At 36.4% G+C, this 23,259-nt stretch overlaps 1 long non-coding RNA gene across 1 annotated transcript in view; it reads left to right on the forward strand.

Annotated features, from left to right (window-relative positions):
• LOC138837517 (uncharacterized) overlaps window positions 1–15,486 on the forward strand; it is a 53,973-nt gene extending 38,487 nt beyond the window's left edge. The window contains exons 2-3 of the long non-coding RNA XR_011375355.1: window positions 4,026–4,104; window positions 14,422–15,486. This is a non-coding gene — a long non-coding RNA (uncharacterized lncRNA). The remainder of the gene's footprint in view (window positions 1–4,025; window positions 4,105–14,421) is intronic.
• The last annotated feature ends 7,773 nt before the right edge of the window (window positions 15,487–23,259 follow it).

Below are 23,259 nucleotides of genomic sequence, written 5' to 3' on the forward strand. Positions count from 1 at the left end.
ATTGCCTATGCAAACGTGTCTTAAAAATCTCTCATCGAATGGAACCAACGCAGATGCCCCTCAGTAGATGAATGGATCAAGAAAATGTGGTATATATACACAATGGAATTCTATGCCTCCATCAGAAAGAATGACATTGCCCCATTTGTTAGGAAATAGAAAAAGTTATATTAAGTGAAGTAAGCCAGGCCCAAAGAAACATAGGTCCCATGGTTTCCCTTATTTGCAATATCTAGTATATGTATGAGTCAAGCAGAAAAGGTCAGATAATGTGATGTCAGGAAAATGAACCCTTAGATATGTATTTTAATGTTTTTTTTTCTTTCATGCATGTGTTTCTAATGCATCTATAAGATTATCTCTTTGTTGCTTTGTATGTCCCTCCCCCATAGTATAACCCCTGCTTTCACTATATTTGATGTCAGTATAACTTGTGGAGGAGATGGAGAAAAACCAGTTGTTTAAGGATACAGGTGGACCTGTTGCAACAATGAGAAGTACAAGTTGTCATGTCCAAAATGAGTTTTACAACGTCGGTGCGGGGGGGTGGGGTGGGGGGGGGAAGGAGAAGGTTGAGGATTGGGGGGGGAGGGGGGAGGCTGGGAAGTGATGTGATGGGTAAACAAAGGAAGAGGCTGCAGTGCTTGGTAAGAAATGTACGCATTATCCTGTCCATGCAATTGTAACCCTTGTAACCCCTCTGTACAGTATGTTCACAAATAAAATAAAATTAAATTAAAAAAAAATCTCTCATCAGAGTATGCATTATCCTGCCCATGTAATTGTAACCCCTCTGTACAGTATGTTCACAAATAAAATTAAATTAAATTTAAAAAAATCTCTCATCAGGCACTATATTGCACAAAGGTTCTACAACTTTCTAACAGCACAAAGCTAGAGACCAAGTCTTTATTAGTGATTGGTCCTATGAAAGACATTCCAGATCCAGACAGCAAAGTCAACCCTAGATCTAAGTATAATCCAGTTTATTGGGTCGGCTTGCAAAGGGAATAGTCAAAATGTCTCATATTAGCAGAGTTACTCATTAAGAACAAAACATTTTTGTCTTAATGTGTGCATGGAAATTTTGATGCGACTCACTTGAGACCAATAAATTTAAAATTAGGATCAAGTCCTTGGTTCTGTCCCCTGCCTAATGATAATGCATAGATGCTTTAACGTAAGCCATGATAGATGCAAACCATTGCAATACTAGCTAAAAGTGCTTGTAAGTATTTTTTACTCTTCCAAATTGATACTAAAATATTCATGTATGACCTATTTGAGGAGCTACTTGGTATTCCTGCTCCCCTGTGTCCCAAAGTATACTCAATTGCATAAAAGTACAAGCCTAAAATTAAAAACAAATGTATGTTTAAAATTGTTTTAGAACTTTGTTCCCAGTATTTCATTTCTTACAATTGGACATAGATGAAACTTTTGCTTTGGATTTCCAAAATACTTAACAACTTCATTTTTATTTTAAAGACTCAAATACATAAAGATGGATCATTACTTGAAAAGAATTTTAGCCAGGTACTAGATGCCTCAGACTTATAATCTTAGTACTGAGGCAGCTAAGATAGGAGAATCAAGATTCAGGGCCGGCTTGAGAGGACAAATCCTTGACTTTTATGCTCAAAAAACAAATGAGAAGGAATGAAGGCATGCTTCAAGTGTTAGAACAGCAGCCATGAATGAAAAAGCCAAGCAGAGCAGAGTGAGGGCACAGTTGAAGCCCTAGTACTGATAAAAAAATAATAATAATCTTGATTCTTTCTTGGAACTTATATAAGGGGTCTTCCCAACTATGTTAACATGCTGACTTCTATCAGAGATTGCACTGATGAAGGGCTTTTGTTTGTAAAATTGGTTTTTTGTGAACATTTTTATGGTTATTATAAAAGTGATCTATAAAGGGGTTATAGTTCCATAAGTCAAGTAATGAGTACATTTCTTTCTGGGTGTGATTATTTTAAATGTAATAAATGACCTACTAGTTAATCACACATGACTGAGACATTATAGCCTGGGAAGTTACGGGTTCTCATTAGTGATTTACTTTGGAGTGACCTTTATTCCTTTCTTATTCTAAAGTATCTTCATGAAGTGTTCTGTAGATCTTCATAATCTTTCAAAAGATCCCAAATTATTTTTGTAATTGAATCAAGACATAAAACTGAAAATTGATCTTTCAAAAATAGCATCAAATGATCCAGGTTATGTTCTCCATCTAGCTCAAATTCATTATTTGACTACTGCAGTCAAATTTATTGTAATAATGAAACTATATATCATAATACATGCTCTTTGTAGAAAGTCACCTCTTGTGGTCAAAATATTGGAGTATATAGTTGTGTTTTATTCAAGAATTCTTTTTTTTCACCTATACTCAGAATTAATAAGATATAAAAAAAATTCAGAAAGGCCTACATTTGAAACAATATTTCAGTTCAAAAATCACACCAAATATTCATAACTGTTATTCATAGTTATTCGTCTTATTATCTTATTCATCTTATTATTTTTAAATATTATGCATAATAAATCATTCATGTCTCAAGATATGGACTAGATAACTGGGGACAGAGTTAGGAGGACAATTTCTTAAAGGAAATTGGTTCTACTGATATTAATGAGTGTGTAATCCAGTCTCTAATTGGGTAAAAGAGTCTCATGGACTTTCCTCCCTGGGCTGTCTTTGAACCTCAATCTTCAGATCTCATTCCCCTGAGTAGTTAAGATTATAGGCATAAGCCACCAGTGCCCAAGACTTGTTCTAGTGCTATCTTTTTTTATAAGAAAACTTTTTATTTTGAACCAAAATGATTGATCAATCTCACTAATGGTTAGAATGCTTAACATTTGCTGTTTTGGCCATTTCCGTCACAGTGAAAGTTTGAGGAATCTGTCCAGTGGTCCCAGTATCATAGCCCCCATAGCCCTGAGTAGCCACAGCAAAAGACAGACATGAATAATATTACCTCTGCTTAATTTCACCTCATGAGCTAAAAAAATTCTTCCTTCACTCAAAACATCCTATAAAGTGTAAAACTCTGACAAGGGTCCTATTGATTTAGAAGTAAGGGCAGGCATTCAATTAATGTCTGTTCATCATAGAGTGTAATTGTTATGGGCAAAAAAGGAAGATCCATTATTATTTCTTTCTCATCTTGAGATGCTTTTTATTGTTGTTTGGTTTTATTGATCTTTTTATATATTATATTTTATCGTTATTGTAAAGGTGATGTACAGAGGTATTACAGTTACATAAGTTGGGTAAAGAATGTGTTTCTTTTTGAACCATGTCACCCTTTCCTTCACTCTCTCCCAGCTTTTCCCTCCTGTCCCTGCCCACAAGTTGTATACTTCATTTTCTACATATTGTCTAGTGAGTACCACTGATGCATTTATTTATCTTTTATCTCACCTTTTCAGTGCTCCCTCTTACCCTACCAAGGATAAGATAAATGAAAACAGACTAACAAACAAAAGGGAAAAAACAACACAGCAGCAGCAACAACAAAAATCTCTTGTTTCCATTTCTTGGAGTTCATGTTAAAGAGTAATATTTTATATGATCATATGCACATAGCTATGGAGCCTTTGTGATCAAGTCCTATGAATATCCTCCTTTAAAGACACATAAGTTCTTGAGTCCTGCAGAAACTCCAGGGCTGGAGATCAGTAGCCTGTGTTTACTGGGTTTTCCAGAGGCTGTTCAATCCAGAGAAGCACTAACATGTACATCTGGTACTGAAGAAGATACAGTTACAGTCATTTTATTACCATCATTTTATTACTAGTCAACATCGCTCTCACTTCCCTGGTGATGAGTACAAGATTTGTAATTGCTTAAAGTAGGACATATTCCTCCTGGAAACTAGTCTTTGCCTTTGAAGAGTAGTTGGGGCCCATTTCAATAATATTGTGGTACATTAAGCTTGATACAGTACCAAATTTTGATTACTTTTTCTTGTGTATAATTCTTGCTTTGAAACATTTGTCTTTTCTTCTTCTTTCAGAATTTACTTCTTAAGTACCTATTACAGTCTAGATGCTTGGCTAAAGTCTACAAGATTTGCAATGCAGCAATTGAACCAGGTATTTAATCATTTTTAGAATATTTATATTTGGAGCAATTATAACCAGAACCTTAGAATGTAATTCTCCAGAAGTAAGCCAAACCCATTAGCAAGCACCCCTCAATTTCCCTGAACACTCCACCAAAGTACAGGCAAACCCTGGATTACTTTGCCTCTGATTTGCACTGTTTGACATTCTATATGAATAGAACTATACTTCATCGTACTACATACTACCACATGCATAGTTTCTTCTAATCTAGTGACCCATCAGATCCATACTTGTTACTAGAAGTTATTTTCTTGAGTGAGATGTTTTTCTGATCCTGAATTCCTTCTAAATCTACAGCAAGTCAACCATAGGACAGGAAATACCTCCATTCTCTGATGAGAAAATTCCATTCCAACTAGGAAAGTTACCTGACTCCCAATCTTTTCAGCCATTACTGAAAAAATGAGCCAAACATTTAAGTATTCATCTTGGGTCAAAGGAAAGGGTATTTATGCCTTTATAAAAAAGAAAGAAAACAGGTAAAAAAAAAACACCAAAAACTCAGAAGAGGTCACAAGACATATTTACTTCATGTTTTTATTTTATTTTTTTATTTTTTTATTGTGAAAATACTGTACAGAGGGGTTACAATTACATGGGCAAGATAATGAGTGCATTTCTTATCAAGCATTGTAGCCTCCTCCTTTGTTTCCCCTTCCCATCCCTTCCCATCCTCCCCCCGCCCCCCCCCACTCAATCCCCCCGACCCCCCACCAAAGTTGTAAAGTTCATTTTCGACATAACAACTTGTACTTCTCATTGTGGAAATTTTCCTTGTGTTCTCCCCCTCTTCTCTATTCCAAAGTTGAGGATAAGGTCTATTGCATCTTCTTAACTTGAAAAGTCACACATGACACTTTTCTTCCAGCCTTAGTCACATAATAAACAAAGGTCATGTTCTAAATGACTCCACAAAAAATGATGAAGAATTTTCTGATACAGCAGCCTCTCATCTTAAGGAGGTAAATAGGTTCCCACCACGGGATTCAATGCTATGTTTTCTTTGAAAGTTAGTCTTTTATTTAAAGTTGTTTTCTGGACATTGCATCTACCTATGTTGCCCAGGCTGGTTTTGAACTCACATGTTCCTATCTCCACCTCTTGAACCTGGGATTACAAGTGCATACCACCATGCCCAGCCTGTCTTGTTTGCTTTTTAAAATTCATTAAACAATATGTAAACATGCATTCATAAGGTTAGCTGCTGCACAATCTGTTCCTTACTTAGAAGAATGAAAAACAAAAGTAAAAAATACTTAACCTTTAAAGCCTTCTGAAAAAAATTAACAGCTTCCTTTCTCAAGAGAAACAAACCCTCCTTTCATCCAATACTGTGGGATAGAAATGTGTATCTATATCAATAGAAACTATGATAGATTATTCAAACAAGAAATTAACTTCAATATCTCCTCTTTATGATTCTTTATAACATGAAACACTCAGCTGTCCTTATGCAGGAGATCTATGTCACAGGAAACACCAAAATATAGAAATGTGTAACTTTTTAGCATCTTTTTCATTTCAAATTACAAAGAAAATCTGCAACTTATTGCTGTAGTCTCGCATGTGCTTATCAAATATGATAGAACAACTGGACAAATCTGGAAGACATTTAAAAACCTCTCAGTCATTCATACTTGTTATTTAGTCTTCTTGGTTGCAACAAATGAGAAAGAATTCATAAATACCATGATCTAAGCACCTGTTTTCAAGTTTGCAACATCATTTCTTTATTATTATTCAAAGTGCATCAGAAGACCTACATCAGCTGCATTATTTCTTTCAGGAAAGTTAGCAAGACAATTACATCCAAAGGGAGTCTGTGTGGAGAATTAGAGAGATGGAACAAAGAAAACCGTCTTGAACTCTGAAAACATTACAGGATGGAATAGGAGAAACCCTAGGTCTCCTTGGCTCAGGTCGAAATTTTCTGAATAGAGACCCGGAAGCACAACAAATCAAAGAAAGGTTGGACAAATGGGATTGCATAAGATTGCAGAGCTTCTGCAGGGCAAATGACATAGCTGGCAAGATCAATAGAAAGCCCACCGATTGGGAGAAGATCTTTACTAGCCATACAACGGACAAGGGTCTCATATCTAAAATATACTTGGAACTCAAAAAATTAAACCACCCAACAACAAATCCTCAAAGAAACAACTGCCCAATAAATAAGTGGGCGAAAGACTTAAAGAGAAGCTTCTCTGAAGAAGAAAGAAGGATGGCCAATAGACACATGAAGAAATGTTCAACATCCCTAGCCATAAAAGAAATGCAAATCAAAACAACATTGAGATATCACCTCACTCCAGTTAGAACAGCAAAAATCAAGAACTCTAACAACAACAGATGCTGGAGGGGATGTGGACAGAAAGGAACCTTACTTCATTGTTGGTGGGAATGTAAACTTGTTCAACCACTTTGGAAAGCAGTATGGAGGTTCCTCAAAAGACTTCACATAGATCTCCCCTATGATCCAGCAATCCCACTTTTGGGCATTTACCCAAATGTTTACAAACAAGACCACACTAAAGCTACCAGCACAACTATGTTTATTGCAGCATTATTTACCATAGCTAAGACATGGAACCAACCCAGATGCCCCTCAGTAGATGAATGGATCAAGAAAATGTGGTATATATACACAATGGAATTCTATGCCTCCATCAGAAAGAATGACATTTCCCCATTTGTTAGGAAATGGAAAGGTTTGGAAAAAATTATATTAAGTGAAGTAAGCCAGGCCCAAAGAAGCATAGGTCCCATGGTTTCCCTTATTTGCAATATCTAGTATAGGTATGAGTCAAGCGGAAAAGGTCAGACAATGTGATGTTAGGAAAATGAACCCTTAAATATGTATTTTAATGTTTTCGTTTCTTTCATGCATGTGTTTCTAACGCATTTATAAGATTATTTCTTTGTTGCTTTGTATGTCCCTCCCCCACAGTGTAACCCCTGCTTTCACTATATTTGATGTCAGTATAACATGTGGAGGAGATGGGGACAAACAAGTCGTTTAAGGATTCAGGTGGACCTGTTGCAACAATGAGAAGTACAAAATGTCATGTCAAAACCAGCTATACAATGTCGGTGTGGGGGGGGGGGGGAGGGGGGTATAATTGGGTGGGGGGAGGGGGGTAAAATTGGGTGGGGGGAGGGGGGAGTCGGGGAAGGGAAGTGAAGGGTAAACAAAGGAGGAGGCTGCAATGCTTGGTAAGAAATGTATGCATTATCCTGCCCATGTAATTGTAGCCCCTCTGTACAGTATGTTCTCAAATAAAATAAAATACAATTTAAAAAAAGAAAAAAAAAGAAAACCGTCTTGAAATCCGAACTATGGAGACTATAGGAAGAAAGGTATCTGTACTCAACAGCGAAAGTGGCTGGGTAAAAGAAGTAGTACTACCCACTGGAGAAGATTTCATAGGAATTCTTGGCGAGTCCTGCATTCAGAATTTTGAGAATATAAAGCACCTATATCAAGGAAATGTTCTTCCTGTGTGATAAGCTTCCTAGCACGGTGCAACACACTGACCAGGCCTCGTAGCAACCAGCCAGCCCACCCGCTCTGCCAGGAGCTGGCCCCGGGGCGCATCACGCCGCCATCTTCACTTCTTCTCTCTAGTGATATCTTAAGTCATATGTATTTTATCTACTTAAAAGAATTACACAATTGCTTTGAAAATACAACACATTTTTCTTTTTAAAAATTTTTTATTTTCTTGTAAGGATGCTGTACAGTGAGGTTACATCAGTAAGGTACTGAGTACATTTCCTGCCGGGCATTTTTCTTTTTCTTTTTCTTTTCCGAAAAGGTATTATATGGTGGGGCTGGGAGGTGGCTCAGTGGTAGATCGCTTGCCTTGCATGCATGAGGCCCTGGGTTCGATTCCTCAGCTCCACCTAAGCAAAAAGAAAAAAGCCGGAAGTGGCGCTGTGGCTCAAGTGGTAGAGTGCTAGCCTTGAGCTGAAGAGTTGGGGGACAGCGCCCAGGCCCAGAGTTCAGGCCCCACAACTGGACCACCCCCCCTCAAAAAAAGATATTATATGGTTTATTTACATAGAGTTTTGAAGACTTGTATTATTATTATTATTGTGGAAATACCATACAGAGGGGTTACAATTAAATGGGCAAGATAGTGAGTACATTTCTTATCAAGCATTGTTGCCTCCTCCTTTGTTTCCCCATACCATCCCTTCCCCTCTCCACCCCTCCAGCCCCACCCGCCCACAACCCCTCCCATCCCCCACCCCCCACCGCACCAAAGTTGTAAAGTTCGTTTTTCAACATAACGTCTTGTACATCTCATTGTTGTAATGGGTCCACCTGTAACCCTATTTAAACCGTTTGTTTTTTTCCCTTCCCCTCCACAAATTATATTTCTTTGATACAAATTATTGGTGTCTGAGGAGATAAGTCATTGATGTGGGAAACTGTTGAAAATTCAGCTCCATTTCCTCTTTGTTCTAAGCCTAGAAATAAAGACCATGGAAGTAATTTCTGTGATAGCTAAAGTAAAAATGTTGACCTGTGACTAGAATGCATGGTTTGACTGAGAGATGAAAAGTAGTCTACGACCTAAAATCAGAGTCTCTTGGGAGTTGTGGGGATTACCATGCAAAATCCGTGGGAGAGAGATAACACTATGGAGGAACTTCTGCAGGACACGCTGGAGAATTCCTACAGTGCTGCTCCAACCTGCCAGCTCTGGCCTGCTGGTTTCCCACAGCAGCGCAAGAAGCCATAAAGAATAGTTACAGTAACATATATAGGAAATGGTTTTAAAGAGATTAGTAAAATGGCTTAACAAAAGAAAACTTAATGATCCTGTTTGTTATAATCATTTTGGGAAGGAAAGAAAAATGACACTAGCTTCTATATACAAAAGGTTTTCCATATGTTGTCTAGAAATTCATTAGTGTGTTTGAATTGACACAAGAGAAGATGTTTGTGAATTCCTGAGCCTCCAGTAGATAGTTTTTATATTCCAGTTAGCATAGTGAACTTATGTACTTTTTTGAGGAAGTCTAAAATGACTTTTGTCTAAGTCCAGGTTTAAAACTATATAGCTGGGGTCAAATCTTGGCTCCATCACTTGTGAGGTGTTTTGACCTGGGGCAAGGAAACCTCTTAAAACATCAAATTACTTCTCAGTAAAATGACATGAGACTAGCATGTGTCCATGAGAATATTTTTAAGGATTGAATGAGCTGATATTTTTGAAACATTAAAACTATGATAGGCACTTGCCTCTGAAATACTGGATACTTTACCACTCTGAAAATTGATGATTATAAGGCCATTCTCTTGCCTATTCTATTCCCACCAGGAAGATGTTTTTGAGATTTTTTTTTAATCAAGCCTAGCTCACATATATTCCCTGGTCTATTCCTCATATTTTTGTTATATTGTTACATATTGAAATCTTATTATCAATAAGCTTATTAAAATGTGCTCAGGATGAGAATTGTTTATATTAGAACAAAGTACAAGGCTTTGGTGAAATGATAAAAGATATCTCAGATTGTGTTTATAAAACAATCAAACAAGGCCGGGCACTGGTGGCTCACACCTGTACTCCTAGCTACTCAGGAGGCTGAGATCTGAGGATTGCGGCTCAAAGCCAGCCCAGGCAGGAAATTCCTTGAGTCTCTTATCTCCAATAAACCACTAGAAAACTGGAAGTGGTGCTGTGGCTCAAGTGGTAAAGTGCCTGCCTTGAGCTGAAAAGCTGAGGGATAGCGCCCAAGCCCAGAGTTCAAGCCCCACAACTGACAAAAAAAAACAACAACAATTGAACATGTTTCTTTTTTAAAAAAATAATTATGATGATGAGGCCATTCATGAGATGATTATAGAAAAATACAAAAATTTGAAAAGATTATATGGTGATAGTTGCTTTTCACACATCTTTAAGTCCTGGATCCACTTAATAAAAACTGAAATTAGAAAATATAGTCAATAAATTATGGTTGGGTATTGTGCAAAAAAGACAACATAGAATTACAAGAGAATAACTTTACAGAAAAAAATGAAATTGGAAATGCTCAGCTTAAGTTGAAATCTGATCTGTCACTTATTAGCTATGAAATATGGGAAAACAACTTAGTTGACTTTCCTAGGCATTAGATTCCCCATTTTCAAAACATAAACTGCCAATGAAATTATTGAGAGGTTTAGTAGGGTATGTTTATTGCAGCATTATTTACCATAGCTAAGATACGGAACCTACCCAGATGCCCCTCAGTAGATGAATGGATCAAGAAAATGTGGTATATATACACAATGGAATTCTGTGCCTCCATCAGAAAGAATGACATTGCCCCATTTGTTAGGACATGGAAAAAATGATATTAAGTGAAGTAAGCCAGGCCCAAAGAAACGTAGGTCCCATGATCTCCCTTATTTGCAATAACTAGTATATGTCTGAGACAAGCAGAAATGATCAGGTAAGTTCATGTTCGGTGAAATGAACCCCATGATAAATATTCAAATCTTTTCTTCTTTCTTGCTATTGTTTCTAACATATTTATAAGATGATTTTTTGTTGCTTTGTATGTCCCTCCCCTGTTTTCATTGTATTTGATGTTGTTATACTTTGTGGAGGGGAAGGGAAAAGCAAATTGTTTAAATAGGGATACATGTGGACCCATTGCAACAATGAGATGTACAACTTGGGCATGGGGGGGACTGGGGAAGATGGGAAGGGATGGGAAGGGGAAACAAAGGAGGTGGCAACAATGCTTGATAAGAAATGTACTCATTATCTTGCCCATGTAATTGTAACCCTCTGTACAGTATTTTCACAATTAAAAAAATGTTGAGAAGGTCAGGCCAAAGGAAAAAAGTCTGCATTACACTAAGTGCATAATGCATTCCCCCACATAGGACACATTTACCACACTCTCTATAGTTCCTTTTTTAATGCCATTCATCACCTAACTTAGTATCTTATGCATACTCATACATTCTCGTTATTTTTAGGTAATTATGGTGACTCAGTCATTAAGGAATAAGTACTGAGCATCCTGTTTTGTGAAGCCCTAGAATATTCTGAGAACACAATCAAGAATTAAGACATAGGTTTCTGCCCCCTTTTCAAAACTTTTGCATTAGCCAGACACTGATTCAGAAATCACAATGAGTCATTTTTTATTTTGTCCTCAAGCATGAACAGGAAAAATCATCTAGTATTGATGATGATGGTGGTGATGCTGAGCATGATGATAGAGGAATGTCCACCTGTGAGGGGTACAGTATTTTGAAGAATTCTCACTCATCCTTTTGCTCAATAAACATGTATTTATCAGGATATACCCTATAGAAAAATTGTATCAAGGAAGCAAACATAAGATGTAAAGAAATAAAGACACAGAAAGAAAATATATCATGAGAGAACACTGAAGATATGCACACTATTTTCTAATGAAGAGAATTTTCTCCTGTTGCTCATGGTGGGCAGGGTCCACATAGCTCCATAGCTGGCAGGGATTGGGCGGGTTGCAGTCCTGGAGCAGGCAACACCTGCTTCATGTAGCAGAGCAGCAGTAGACAATGTATGCCAGTGTTGCAGCTCCACTGACAGCCTTGGCCACTGTGCCCTTCTCAGGTTCTGGTCTCCAAAATTAGATGAATGAGTCCAGGACAAGAGAGGGTGAAGGCAGAATGCTTTATTCAGAAGAGAAGGAAGCTCATTCAAGAGCCTCTGCTGTTTTGTCTGTCATGTGTTCTCTGTGTTTAGTTCTTTATACAGGTTGCTCTAATTCTAGTCGATTTTATACCCTGGGCTGTGCTCTGATTATTATAATTAGATGTTTCGGAAGGTAACACTGGGTCCCACAATATTCTGATTGTTTGTTAATTCCTAATGTTGTCTCTGTTACAAATCCTCTCCTCAGAGACATTATGGAAACTAGAAGGGGCTAGAGAAAAACAGAGATAAGATGTTCTGAAACAATGTCTCTTTTACATCTGGCTTTTTGGCAAGCCAATTGTCCAGGGGCCCTGGATCTTAACTAATCTACCCTTTTGCTACCATGCTTTATCCACATATACATTCAAACAAGCTCACCACAAAACCACACTTGCTGTCATGTAGGATAAGCCCTTACAAGTTGATAAAAAAATATGTGATGTGAATATGAACATGGATTTCAAGTAAAACAAAGATTGGAATCCCAACTCTGCCACTTAACTAGCTGTTCGACAAGGGAAAGTTATTATACCAATTGGAATTGTCAGCTGCCTGGAGCTGTGCCTGGCAAAGGAACACTACAGAAAGTGGCTACTTTTATGATAGGTAAGAATTAGCACAAGGCTCCTATTGCATAGTAAGTGCCAAAATGTGTCCCTCAGACCACAGGCTGTATAAACACTTCCTGGGAATCCTTCCCATAGACTTTTGTGGCAGTTGTGGTGGCTGGCTCTGTGTTGGGCTCCTGCATTGACACAATGAGTCAACTTGCAACAGGACAGTTGTTCTTTTTATTTTTTTTCTTATCAGTTCTTCTTTTTAGTGAAAACATAGCTGCACTGTAGCAATCAAGCAGTTGACTTCACACAGAGGCTTGAGCTCTGTATTTCCAAAGAATGTTTCTTGATGCTTTTGTTGGCTTACTTATTTGTTCTGTTCTGTTAGAAGATTAGAAGGAATCCTGATACTGGGTTACAGCTTTCCATGTTTCTGTTACTCCAAAAAATAGGCAAAAACAATTTTACATAGGTTTCATTACAAATACAAATTGTCTGGACACATCCTAGGTAATTGCCTTGAATAAATAAATTCTTTGGAAGTTTTTGAGAAAAAATTGCAATGTGGACTAGTTATATTCTAGCATTAATGAGGTATTTTTTGCTATCAACAGAGTAGATATCTATTAAGTGTTTGTTAGCTGATTTGCATTGCTGAGTGATTTAACTAAAATATTCTTATGAATAGCTGTACAAATGTATTCTATGGAGCTTTATTCAATAACAGAAGCTTACCACATTCTGCGTTAAAAGAAACTAATTTTCTAACTACCTAATCTCTAGCATGTCATTCACTAAATTGTCCTGACATCTTGTATGTTTCAGGAAGATAAATACAGTTTGACAAAATATTCAGTGTCTATGAGGATTTGAAGAAAAGGAATAGTAAAGTGCCAAGATGTGTGTATGTCAATAAGGGAGGGAAAGAAGAAGAAAGGGAAAAGGGAAGGGAATGAGAAAAAGAAAGGGAATAGAAGGAAAAAAGGAAGAGGAGAAGGAGGAAGAATATGAGGAGAAAAAGAAGAAAGATGAAGAGGAGGAGGAGGAGGAGATAAAAATGAGGAAGAGAAGGAGGATACTGGTTTCAAATTCCAAGTAAAAATTAAATGCAACTTACTAAGACCTCATAGTTTCAGGCTTACCAATGAAAAGGTCCAAATCAACATATCAGAGGCTTATGCTTTTAAATTAGTTTCCTAGAGTTTAAAAAGTGACCTTATTCCTTCAGACAAACACATGGAGAGAATTAGGAATTGCCCTGAGATAGCTGGTATATGGCGACAAATCTGTTTCTGCTGTGATCCATAGCAGCACAATCACAACTGGAGGAAAAGCAGGAAATTGTATCTTACCACATTAATTTCTGATCATACTTAGTTCACAAAACAATTTTTAAAGACCTAGCTGGCATATTTGAATCTCAATGGCTTTTCATCATTAATTGGCAATCAATAACTATATAGGTAAATTGCTTAGTTTCTTTTTTTGTTTTGTTTTGTAATTTTGGTCAGTCATGGGGCTTGAACTGAGATCCGGGGCATTGTCCCTGAGGTTTTTCCATTCAAGGCTAACACTCTACCACTTAGAGCCACAGCACTACTTTCACTTTTCAGGTAGTTAGAAGATGGAGATAAGAATCTCATGGACTTTCTTGTCTGGGCTGGCATTGAATTATGATCCTCAGGTCTCAGCATCCTGAGTAGCTAGGATTATAGTCACAAGCCATTGGTGCCTGGTTTAGTTTTTTGTTGTTGTTTTCTATCCTAAGTACTTTCTCATTCTGTTCTTTTATCTATGACAGAAAGAAATATGCAATTATATATGTATGTATATATGTATATAAAAATATATGTATATATGTCTTTTCTTGCTTAAACCCAAGTATACAAGTTGAAATTATAGAAAAAGGAACACATCGCCTGCTTTACTTACAACAATGTTACTTCCTGCATAGGTGTGTCATCGGCAGCTCTGCACAGGATCTTTTTATCTTGTTCTAATTTTCTCAATTTTTTATTGCTTCTGTTACCTAGACAGTGACATACACTCTCAAAGAAAAGGACAAGAATGCAGGAGAGGATGAAATACAGGAGCTGCTCTAACACATTTTCACAGAGGCTGTGAAGAACAGGAGAGTCGACTTTGCCAGCAACAGTAAAGACAGAAATCCACTCAGCTCCCTGCACCGCTGAGGGCCTTGTCCCTGCCTGCCCTATGGAAATCACACCCTGCTGGAATTTGCAAAGCCAGGAATGAGGCACTCAGAACTATAGCTTGGGATTTAGAAAAGGCTCCTCTTGTCTTCTTGAACTGAACGCAGCAGCACCAAGGAAGAAGCTGAGGGTTTGCATTTCAACCCACCCTGCTTTTCCCTCACTTTCTAAGTACTCAATTCACAATGAACACAACACAGTCCTGGTGCCCTTTAGAAAAACACAGAGGATGCTTTATTTTTACTTTTTTCAACTTATGGATGACTATCTTCTTGTGCCTTACTTCATAAGGAAGCAGATCTGAAAATCAAGTACTGTGGTTGACTAATAGACTTGAGGGGGAAATTAGTTCACCTCAAAAAAAAGGTTTGTACTCCTGTGGATTCTAACTGAAGTGAATACATTTACACACGTACACCCACAAGTATGTACATGCATCTACTCCTGCCGCACATGCACAAGTGGAGTGGAGTGACTGTCCCAATTTCTTTATGTCTCTCCTGAATTTCTTACATACTATCTTCCTAACTTTACATGATCTCAAAACTCTTCCTTCAGCACATTTGATGAGCTAAACTTTCTAGCAACAGCCAGCTGACAACATCCACATGCCTTAACTAAAGAGATGATTATCCCAAGAATAAAGTAGACCTTTGCAAAGGTGTCATTTTGTTTTGGAAGGAAATTCTCACGTGTGTCTTTATTCTGATGATAATGATGTCAATATAAGGAGATGATATAAACAATGGAAAAAGTAAAGTTTTAAAAATGTGTTATATCTTACAACATTAAAAAAAGACTTTCTTAAAATAAGGAATCTGGAATAAGTGATGTGCTTGTGTCGATTCCAATGAGAAGGTTATTGGCAGAGAGTTAAAAAGAGCAACAGAAGATGCTTTTACAGTGATTGAAATGATTCATTAAATTAATTAATTCACCCCACAATCATTTATTTACCACTCTTTTAGGGACACTTCTTCTGTATCTGGCATTACATTAATTACTACCAGGACTAGGGGGAGGAATTCATCACTGAAAAGTTCAAGGAGTCACCAAAAACACAGTAATCAAAATAAATAATTGCAATATTTTTAAATTAATATAATGAACCAAATATCAGATTTTAAAGTATATGATAAAGCTAGAATTAATGCTGAAGCAAATGAGATCAATTCATGCAAGTGAAGTCAAGTCCTACCTTTATTTAAACATTGGCATTTTATCAAAAATGGGGTTTTATCCTTGATTTTTATTTTAAGTTATTAATCAAACATCTTATTTGTGCTTATTCCTGAGTTTTTGACCCTCCTTTTTATTTTGCTTTCAAGATAATTACCTGCAATATTTCCTGTGTGGTTTCCCTTCCTAACCAGTTCTTAAAAGCTCAACCTTAGGATAGATGGTAATAAGAAAGTTTCCCCTTAGGAAAGCCTTGCTGATTGCTGGGAATAAAATGGTGTAGAAGATTTTTGTCCTCTGATTCCATTCTTGATAAGCTTTGTCTAAATTTCACAGACCAGATTTTGTGATAAGAAAAGACTATTTCTCTATCTAAGATTTTAGAAGAAAGTTTGGATTTCAGATGTAAGGTTTATTGTAGCCTTAAGTATATTTACATGCTTCACAAAAGTGTATCTAGATGTGGCGTTATGACAGTGTCATACACAGACAATCTATTATTCAAGAAACATGGAGATATATTATTTATAAACTTAAATGCCCACAAACTCCAAGTAAACGTTTGCTTAGGGACCTGAAGTGTTCAGAAGCAGTGGTGCAGGTTGGTGCTCTTGCTGTCTGCCTTAGACAATCAACCCCCTAGAGTTTCCATGTCTCCTCTCAAAGCTTCAGAGACTTGTCCACAGTCAACAATTACATAAAAATCAACAATGAATAAGATGCTCAACAATGAATAAGATGTTCAAAATAGGGCTTGAAGATGCCGACTTGCCATGTAAGTCCCATGGTTTTCAGTCATAGCATCTGCGATTGAAGTCATTAGAGTGAATTTTGAGAAATGATTTCATTCTATTGTTCAGTTTGCCATATGGGATCATCGAATTCTTCTTATGGTGATCTGTATCTATTATGACCATTTTGATGCTTTATTTTATGCTTTCCAGGGCCGAAATTTTATAAAGGTATGATTACCCATAACGTGGAAAAGTCTTTTTTAAAATAAGGGCTACTAAGTTAACTAAGAGTTTACCTGCCCAATCACATCTTCACATTTAAACATTATTACATTTCTGTAAGAGTGAAATTATTACAGAGAAAACTCAATGAGAGCTGGATTAGTCTTTTGATCCAAATGCATGTTGAGCTTCAGTGTCTCTGGGTTAATTTAAGGATAGAGAAACACATTTAAGGGCAAATATATCATTAAAAAATATAACCTCTTCATTTCTTCTTTTTTTTTTTTGGCTAATTGGTTTGGCTAATACTTCCAAAGTAATAAAATGTACTTTGAGAATCCATCCTATTTCTAGCACTTGTCATTCTATGGTTCTGAAAAGGGTAATTGAAACTTCAAAGTTAAAGTCACTCGATTTTACGTCATTTAATTGAGACTTAGTCTCTTGGCAACTTATTGTGTCAAATTAGAACCACAAGGGCATGCAATAGGATGTGCTGGTACCAGGAACAATTTAAAAGAATGCTTTGTAAATAGGGATCCAGTCTTCTCAAGTGGTAAGTGATTATTACTTACATACATATAGTGTGAACACATCATCTGTGTTTTATAATCCTTTCCCTTCTAAGCAAAGACATATGATTCAATATTATAACTTAAATAGAAGTGTGGCTGGCAGAATGATCCCCAGAATCACCCATTTGGATGTAGAAAATGGACACACTGCAGTCAACTTCCAAATAAATGACTCCAGGGAAATCTTAGTCTCAGTGTATATTAGCCACCAAACACTTTTACCCATGAAGTATATGTCCCAAGACCTTCATTGGATACCAAAAAGAGCAGTTATTGATGAATACTACATGTTCCATGCTTCTCCTCCATTCCTCTTCAAGTTTGGATCCCAAATATCACACAAAAGTTCATCTATTGAAGGTGTGGTCCCAAATGTAGCAGTGTTCAGAGGTGAGCTTGAGACAATCATGAAGGCTCTTAGTTCATAAATGGATTAATCCATTCACATATTCTTTATTTCATAGGCTGTGTAGAAAGTGGTTTTACTACAAAAGCCATTTTGATATTTTGCTTCCTGGTCCACATTATATGTAGCCACCTTGGCCACATGTTCATACCACTGTGTTTTCTTCCCTCACCAGAGAGACCTATCATTGACTATAACTTCTGAAGCCCAGGTAAACTTTTCACTCTTTTTATTTGTCTCAAGTATTTTGTCACAGCAATGCAAAGCTAAGTAACACAATGCCTTATGGTGTCATGTAGCACTAGAAATCAGTTCTTCTGTAGCCCTAGAGTTAACCAGTTCTTCTGTTTTACGCTCTGGTGCCTCCTTTCCAGAATTAGTTTACTCTGGAGCCATTAGCACTGTGATTCTTTCACAGTCAATCCAATAACTGAGAAAGCTACTAAATGCCTAATAGGAGTTAGCATAGACAGAGAGGATGTACTCATAACTAGGTAATTCACACCCTCAAAAGGGAAGCATGGGATAGTATGAGATTTTCACCCTGCTATTAGAACAAGAGCACTGAAACTGTGGACTACTCTGCAATGGTATATGTTCACTACTCACTTTTACTCACCTACCTTCTAATTACTTTCTAAGTTCTATGAGGGAAAGATTGTTCAAACAGTAAAGTAATAGCAACCAAACATATACACAACAATCACCACATCCCTGAAAAGAACTTGATTTCTCATATCTGAGCTGTGGTCATCTGCAGAAAAAACAGACATCATACTCAGGTACACAAATGTTTAAAATGTATTATTATTTTATACATTTGTAAAGCTCTTAAAATATATGTTTCCTCAAACATTTACCTTTCTTGATGGCAAAAACATTCATTATTCATTCCATTATTCATTCTTCTAGCACTTTCAAATATATAGTACATTATTATTATCCATATCCACGGACATCAGAACTTCTTGATTCTATGTAACTAACTTAGTACCCATTAAGCAAAAGTTCTCCAATTCTCCCCCGCCCCCACTATTTTCCTGACCCTCTGGTTATGATCATTCTCTCAATTTCTCCAAGGTCAACTATTGCAGACTACACATATGAGTGAAACCTGTGGTACTTAACTTTCTGAGTCTAACTTATTGCATGTGGCGTAATGTTGTTCTAAATGACAAAATATCACTGTTTAGGACTGAGCTATATTCTCTGGTGCCTCTGTAGCAAGATTATTTTTACCCATGTATGAGTTGATGGATAATCTGTTGTTAATAATTCTTTGACCATTGTGAATAGAGCTGCATAAACACAAATGCACAATTCTCTCTTTTCTGTATTGAATTTGAAAGTGAGATTGCTAGATGATATGGTGGTTTGGTTTTAAAGTTTTTGAGGAATCTCCATACGTTAATAATCATATTTTATTTAAGAACAATTTTGCTGGCTCACCAAAGGAAACGTAAAGTTTATATAATCTTCTGCATGTGATGCTCAGAACCAGATATTATTCTTAGTAATTTCTGGAATTTAATTTTTGAGTAAACTATCTCAAATCATAAACCTTCCCTGAGCATAATGTTTTCTTCATACTTAGGTAGGATCTTAACACAGCTTGAGAAAATTTTCCTAACAACTTTATTATTTGAAATATATACATGAAATTTGAAATATATTCATGCACAGAAGAATTATTATATGGTAGCTATGACTAGATTTCTCTCCCCTTTTCCTTTCTTTAAAATTTGGATGGAAAAAGAAAAATCCTGAAAGATATGCTTCTTTTATCTGTATAATACTTTGCCCATTAAACTGGAAACCATGCTATTAAAAGATAATAATGACTAACAGTTATTAGAATAGCCAATGGCTATCTACCACCTGAATTGTCTATCTTAAAGAGCTCTAATGAAGCTCTTGTTCTGGGCTATTTTAATCAAAGGGGAATAATCTTTCAGAAGTCTAAGAATATAAAGTGATTATATGCCTTCTCATTTCACAAAAAGAAATTTCCATATGATGGAGACATACAGCTATTATTCATATTTCTTTTTTTAAAATAAGTTTTTATTGTGAAAATACTGATGGGTTATAATCACATGTGCAAGGTAATGAGTACATTTCTTATCAAGCATTGTTGTCTCTTCTGTTTTTCCCCTACCATCCCTTCCCTCCCATCTTCACAACTACATTCAGCACCTTGACATAGCATCTTGTACATCTCATTGTTGCAATGGGTCAGTCTGTATCCCTATTTAAACAATTTGTTTTTCCCTTCTGCTCCCCAAATTATACCAACATCAAATACAGTGAAAACAGTGGTTATACCATGGGAGAGGGACATACAAAGCAACAAAAAATCACGCGGTACCTTAAAAATATGTTAGAAACAATAGCAAGAAAGAAAAAAAAACTTGTGTCCTTATCTTGAGGTTCATTTTGCTTAACATCATCATATCTGACTTTTTCTGCTTGTCTCAGATATATAATAGTTATTGCAAATAAGGGAAACCATGAAACCTATGTTTCTTTGGGCCTAGCTTACTTCACTTAGTATAATTTTTTCCAAGTCTTTCCATTTCCTAACAAATGGGGTAATGTCATTCTTTCTGATGAAGGTATAGAATTCTATTTCTTTTTAAGATTTGTGTCATGGATATCGTTTACACAAACAAGAATCTGACTTAGAGGTCAATATGTAATGTGAGGTTTAGTTTAAATAAACATGTCCAAGCCTTTGTTACTAAACTACTCCAAACGCATAATAAAGTTTAGTTCAAGGATAAGAGTAGAAAGCTGTAAGTATCAAACACAAGTTAGTGATCATATCTTACCTTTACTATTTCCTTTGCACTCAAGCTGTACTTCAAACATACTATTGCACCATTTCATAGAAAGGCAAGAAATATATTAATGAATGTATCAGTGATGGCCCTGCTTGTAAAACAGAGATGCTTTTACTATTCTAAATAGAAGTAAGTTTAGTACAAAAATTAGTTATATATTTTTGTTTGGTTGAGTGGAAGAGTAATTTCAGTATCTAGAGTCAAGACCTATGCATTTGCTATTGAGGTCATCACCAATTCTACTGGAACCCACAACTTTTGGTCATCTCCACTCTTGCTTCCAGACACTGATGGAGGTCATAGTCAGCCACCATCACCTACAGTTGCTAGAGTCAGAAATAGAACAACAATGTCTGCCTCTGATGCCCATGCTATTCCACTGGCTCTTACAGGCAGAATATAATATGAACCATCCACAATGAGAGTTTGGGGAATACAGTTGGCAGATTCCTGCTAAATCAATGTGGAGGAAGACGCAAAAGGAGAGGAGTGAATAAATCAAGCACTAGCAAATACTATCCAAAGAACAATATATCATGTTCATTGTCATGCCAAAACCAGGAAGCTAGTAATAAGACTGCTTCTAAAAGATACTTGACTTATCTCCCCCCTCTATTCCAAAATCACATAAGGTTATCAGAAAAGATGAAATAGAATGGAAAATAAGAAATGATTATATGATCATTAATTTCATATTATCAATGTAATTGGATCGGGACGTGACCAGATATTTAGTTACATACTATTTTGAGTGTCTTACTTTTTTGGACATGATGAACATTTGAATCAATATGCTGAAGCACATTATCTTCTCTTAACGGTAAACCCTCCCTCCAGTTGTTAAAGGCAGAGAAAAAGAGAATTTTCTATCTCTGCTTGACTAACTTTGAACTGAGACACGTATTTTCTCTTGCCTTGGGATTTAGGCTTGGAATGAAACTAGAAGTTAAACCATCAGCTCTTCTGTGTCTTCAACTAGCTGATAGCATATCTTGTGACATCTTAGTCTCCATATTCATGTGAGCTATCATATATATATATATATATATATATATATATATATATATATACGTAGACATAGACAAAGACAGATATAACCTATACATGACAAATATTGATGTGCCATGTAATAGTAGTAAAGTATGGATGTATATAGCTATATACATGTATCTACATACACACATGCAGATATACATGTACATATAGTTAGATATCTACATATATGTGTATATATACACATTTTTGTATATGAGTATCCTGTTGGTCATGCTTCTCTGGAGAACCCTGAGGAATACAGAATATATCAACAGATTAGAAATTTTGGTTAGTCCTTAGGAGAAAGAACATAAAACTATCACATTAATGAGTAATTCCTTAGAGAGAAAACTTTGTCATGGAGGTATTGAGTATACATGAGTTATTCATACTGTGAAAAACAGCTATCTTAGAGTTAGTTACTACCAGGTTCATTCCTGAAATGAGCCATAATTTTGAAGAATGAGCTGTTGTTGAAACATCTGATAATGATTTTCTATGGAACAGCTTGGATTAGTTGTTTTTTTCATCTCCTGCATAAAGAAAACAAAACAGTAACTCAACATGACTTTATAAAACTTACAGAGTATATAGCAAGAAACTCTATATTTGACTTTGTCATTTAAGTGTTATACATTTTTTGAAAAAAATATATATAGCCAGTCCTGTGGCTTGAACTGAGGGCCTGGGCACTGAACTTCTTTAGCTCAAGGCTAGTGCTCTACCACTTGAGCCACAGCTCCACTTCTGGTTTTTTCTGTTTATGTGGTACTGAAGAATCGAACCCACGGCTTCATGCATGCTAGGCAAGCACTCTACCATTAGGCTACCTTCCCAGCCCGAAATATATTTTTATTTTAAGGAGTTGTACAAAGGAGTTTCCATTCAACAAAGCAGTTTAAAGTGTTATTCAAGTGCAGAGTTTAATAACACTGGATTGCATATTGTTCTTTACTATCATAATCAAACTATTTGGTTTTTGCAAATGCAAACACACTGCAGATAGTGCATATTGATTTTCTATGTGTCTAATAATAAAACTTCATTAGAGCTAAAGAATGCAAAAACAAATTTTGGTAAATGAAAAGTATATAACAAATTGAAGTGAGAGGGAGAGAGAGCTGGAAGAAGTAGATAAAATTGTTAGAGTTCAAGTAGCATGTCAGTATATCTTTCTTGGTCATCTCACTATTCCCCATACCTTTATTCTCACTTTTAAACCTTAAAACAGTCTCACCAATTTACTTTTCACTAGATGTGCATTGTTTAGCTTTCTCCCTAAGAGTCAGAGTCCAGAACTTCCTTTTTGTGAGAGTCCCAGTTGTCTGAAGGTCTCAAACAAAGTTCTAACTACATTAAGCAAAGTAGAACCCATAGAAACTTAAATAACTCTTTAGAAAAGCAAAGTCTTTCTGTTTAAAACTGAAAGAGCTGAAAGTGCACCCTGCATGAATCTATAAGGAAAATTAGTGCCTGAGTGTGGAGAACTTCCAGCTTCTGAGACACTTGGTACTCCCACATAGTGGAAATTAATGTCAGTTCATTTGGGCTGATTGTCTTGTCCCCATGGGTTGAAGTGGGCTTGGAAACGTGGGATGAAGACATTTCTCAGTGTCTCACAGTTACCCAACCAGTTGTGTATAGTCTCTTTTATGCTGACACAG

The sequence above is a fragment of the Dipodomys merriami genome, unplaced genomic scaffold (genome assembly GCF_024711535.1).
Source record: "Dipodomys merriami isolate MVZ:Mamm:240054 unplaced genomic scaffold, mDipMer1.0.p SCAF_1, whole genome shotgun sequence".
Lineage (NCBI taxonomy): Eukaryota > Metazoa > Chordata > Mammalia > Rodentia > Heteromyidae > Dipodomys > Dipodomys merriami.